Source organism: Lepisma saccharinum, chromosome 12 (assembly GCF_977018435.1).
Source record: "Lepisma saccharinum chromosome 12, izLepSacc3.1, whole genome shotgun sequence".
Classification (NCBI taxonomy): Eukaryota; Metazoa; Arthropoda; class Insecta; order Zygentoma; family Lepismatidae; genus Lepisma; species Lepisma saccharinum.
The window spans coordinates 48,523,490-48,528,465 of NC_139240.1; positions in this window are offsets into that span (position 1 = coordinate 48,523,490).

Below are 4,976 nucleotides of genomic sequence, written 5' to 3' on the forward strand. Positions count from 1 at the left end.
TGCCAAGTGCCTCCACCGGGTATCGAACCCGGGACCCCCCGATAATCAAAATGAGACGACGCTACCACTGCGCCATCGGGGAGGCCAATAAACTAAATCAATCAATCTTTTAATCTGCTTCTCCTTCTCTCTTTCTACGCAAGGGAGGCTCAAGATAAAATTTTCACCCGGGCGAGGTGGATTTCTGGCGTACTATTTACTGCTACCTTGGGAAGCAGAAAATTCCAGCAGTGTGTTGTTACCAGTGCAACAGTGCCGAGTGTTAATTTTCCTCCGTCGCATATTCTTTTTTGAAAAAAGTAACTTTGACTGGCGCCCGAGGCTTCAGCCCCCTCTCCCGGCCTACCCCTCGCTACGGGCCTATAGAATAAAAAAATAATGAAAGCAATGACGGACAACTTGCCTACTGTTATCTTTGCCGTTGGCTATTTAATCTGAAATTTCCGGTTTCTCAGATCGACTTTCTAATAGTTCGACTGTTGTGCCACAGATGGCAGGATAGTACCTTGGCGCAACGCTGTCCTCTAGTGATGCATCTAGGAATTAACTGTTAAGAGATCGCTGACAGTTTGCTTGTGAGCCTATTTATGTGATATTCTATGAAAGTGTGTGTGTAAGATCGTTTATATCGATCATTCCCCCAATCACACCCCCACTAGTACAAAGAGGGAGTTTAAGAAAACAATAAGTTAGTTCAGTTTTGGATATTATTAAAAATGCCTCTGAAAACTGTAGCATGTCTGACTAACAGTTTTCATCTTTCAAGAATCGAAATGGATTATCTTATGATGACGGTAAGGGGCTCGATATACGAGGGCATGGCAGAAAGTAAAGGTTGTATACAAGTGTACAGTCATGTTAAAAACGTTAGAAAAGTGGTTGCATGGACGCCCGCCAGTTTAGCATTGAAATTACTTGTCCGTACATGGACGAACATTGCTTTGTAGAATGACCGATTTCACTACAAACATGTGTTCTTACGGAAAAAAAAACATCGTGTTTGCTGCACAACAACGCCAGGCCTCACTCCGCAAATCAAGCTCGTGAATATTTAATCGGAAGTTTTTCATCGTTCACTGCACAGTCCAGACCTGATACTGTAAAGCTGCCTGTCGAAGTTACTTTGTAAAACATTACCTTCATCAGAAATATGACATAAATTTTATTTGTGTCAGAATGTGTTGGTTAGCGGTACAGTGGGATCTACCGGTATTGCTCGGCAAATTGTCCATGACTATTTTTCGTTAATTATTCTCTTGCATCCTACACGTTTACAAGTACTGGATTTTTACGATGCTGATGCAGAGGCTGTCAGCAGTTTGTTTGGAGTCTTGTTTCAACTTCAATGAATATGGTAGTGGACAATTTGCTTGGTAATATGCACCCCACTGTACAGATGTTTTAACATGCATGGAAACTATGTCGGGAAATTTTTCTTGTTGCTAAGACCTTATTCTTTGTTTCATGTCAGTTAAGACACCTGCGATGCCAGGGATACTGGGTTCGAATCCAGGCCTGGGAGTTCCTTGTGAGTGTCCCTTCATCAACTTCGGAGTATAAGGGGGCGAGCTTCTGGTAAAGGCACCCAAACGTCAACCTCACTTCCACATAATACAACTCGGTAAATGTTTCTTGCAGGACAACGAGGTCTGGACCTATGGTAGTATATTCCCCTCCCTCCGCAGAGGTGTTTTGTTCATATATGTGTTGAGTGTCCCTATACTATCTCAGCTTTTAAGTAAGCAGATTTTTGTCCTGAGAAACAGTATAGATTTAGCTCGTGTTAAGCAATGAATGAATGAATTAGTTTTAAACATTTTAATAATGAATCTTTTACTAGAAATATATTATTTTCTTATTAGAGGTAGCTCCTCAATTTTGTCATAGTTAAGGGGCACATCCCCGTTTTGCGTGACGGGCAAATATAGCCTATGTGCTGAAGTGCCCATGGTATCTAAATCAATAAATCAATTAAAGCCTTACTGAACTTCATCATAATGTCATTGCCTAATCATTTAAATTCACAGTATTTGATTGAAGCTGTGTTTGTATTATATTATTTTTATCGATACTATGTATTTAGTCATGCCTTATTTACTCTCATATGGATTTGATATTTGTACAAATTGTGTAATTAATCTTGGTGTTATACATCGACTATTGTGCGATGTACAATATGTTTGTATCTGAAAGTATTTAGCAGTACTCTGTTGTGATTGTACTATATTGTGTTTGTATTTTGTTATGTTACTTTGTGTAACATACCTACTGCCATTTTTATCTTTTGCTTTGTATTTTGTAATATTGTAATTCTGTAGTTTTGTATTTTTGTAATTTTTAAATGTATATTTAATCTTTATTATAAATGTTTTAAATATGATCCTTTGTAATTGGAACTATTGGTTCTGTTAAGGATCTTTTGCTAAATAAATAAATAAATAAATCTTCGCTATTAGCCAAGAGTTACAGAACAGCGAAGTAAATATGAACCGATCAAGGCACTAATCTCCGTTCAACTGCTACCTTATTTATTGATCATCCCTCGTATAATTAATACTTCACCGATGGTTCTGTGTTCGAGGCTCTGCTAGGGCATAGGTGTTCCAGAGTACTTCTTCCTTGATTTATTTAATATATTCATTATCATCGTCGCGATTTATCTAAGGAAGTAAAGAACGCGCCGTAATTGTGGAAGAGCGCTCTCGTATGAACGAGTGCAAAGCGAGCAGCGGTACTGTAGCGTTGTAAGAGGGGAGAAAAGGAAAGAAGAAACAGGAGGCGTTTCTGTGAGGAGTGAGCGGCTCCCCCCTATCCGCAAGCGGATCCCCACTCCTTCCCTACTGCTCGCTGGCCTTGTTCAGGCGAGATGCTCAAGCATCTTTCAAGTCCACTTTAGCTCAAACAGCCTAAATGCAGTGTTGAACCAGCCACTTTCCTCCGGAAGATATCAAGCTTTCTCGAGGGATATCAAACTTCCTCAGAGGGATATCAAACTTCTTCGGGAATATCAAACGTCCTTGGAATAGGGTAACTTCGGTGAATAACGCCACCAATTGGTCATTTCGTTCTATAACTCGTACATTTTTATAGTTAGGAACATGAAACTTACATGTATAGGAGAAGGAACTTTAATCTATTGTGTAATAATAAAATATTGATTGCACTGTTATAATGAAAGCAATAAAATACTAAATTCTGTGTTAATGCAAAATGGCGTTATTTCCAGACCTGTCGGGTAATAACGCCATGTTCTTAATTACAAGTAAAACATTCACATTATCTTAATTACAAGTAGAACATTCACATTTTCTTTACTAAACTGTACTAGGAAGAATAATTACTGTAGTAAGTTATTAGAAAAGAGCATGTCTTTTTTTGTCTTTTCGCGATACCCAGTCCCTCAAAGTTCTGCGAGGAATTTGGAACAAATGTTCAGCACATGCTATCTTCATCCCTTGTTTGATGGCCGCCATATCTTGCCTCAAGTCATCTACTGACCATTTGGCCCGTATATTTCTACATTTCCTCGCCATCTGAAAGAGGAAATTAACCGAGAATAAATATCTGTACGCCTCGAAAGTAACTGAGCAAGGATAAACCTATTTTCGAAATCAACATTTCCTTAAATTTGAGTTTAAATTGAGTGGCGTTATTCCCCGACGCGATGATGGCGTTATTTCCCGAAACAACAGATTGCAGTTTAACCAACTGTTCTAAACTTATGACACCGACCCTGAAAACCGTACACACATCATTCACTTACGTAATATACGTATTGTGTACGTACAGCTTTGTTAACATTTAAAATCTAATCCTACAATAGAAAAACACTCATCTTTGTCGGCGCGATGAAAATGTGGACCCTTTTTCCTCGAAACGCAACTCAAACGTCTACACTGTTCAAACTGTTTCTCTTAAATGAAGGCTCGAAAATGGCAACCGTTCTTATCAGCAATGCTACCAGGCGCCATTGTTTATCGCACAACGGTGAGTCACACCTTAACTTTACATGCGTCCATGCTTTCAGAGTTGAAACTTTGAAATGGCGTTGTTTCCCTCCTGGCGTTATTCACCGAAGTTACCCTATATCAAATTTCCTCGGAGGATATCAAATTTCCTCGGGATATCAAACTCCGGGGGGATATCAAACGTCCTCCCAGGGAACTCAAACTTTTTCGGGAGTATATTAATCGTCCTTGGAGGGATATCAAACTTCCTCAGGGAAGAATGTCATACCAAAAAAAAATATAATACTAACAAAAACAATACTAATTATTTTAAATTGCCCCTTGTAATTAAATTAAGTGTATATTTCGATAAGACTTCACAAGCACGTTACTATCATTCCTCAGCAAACTGTTCACTGATTAATTTTTAAAATAACTGGAACAATTTGAAATTCGTTGCAACAATAGAAGGTTACCAGCCCTGCCGCTCTACACGTGTCCATTGTTGTGTTTCACTGAAATTAAATTGTATCATACATTACTAGTTAGCAGTTATCAAAACGGGCGAAATTTGAATTTGTTCATTATTTTGACCTCTAATTATTAGAGGAACGAAACATAACTTATTTTTGCGGAAAAAAAAACACAGAAAAAGTACGTTCTACGTTAAATTAAAGTGAACGAAAAAAGCCAGAGTGAACATGGTTGCCAAATTTCTTAGCTATTGACGGAATTCTCTGCCAGGTTGTTGAAATTTTCTGGGGGACTTTTCAATTTCAGGGGGATCCCTCCCCCTGCATCGAGGTTCGACCCCGACCCTTTGGCAAGAGGTAGAAACGATACGTTAACTAACTAAGCACAAGCAAATTATATAATTTCTTAGTCTTGTCGATATTGCAGAGTGCATTTTCAATGACCCTGGACTCTACATCTCGTTTCTCTGTGATGTTTTCAATAAAAATGTATTGACATAGCTATTACTTCTTTCTTTATTTACATAGAAGCATTTAATTTCTTTATCTCTTATGC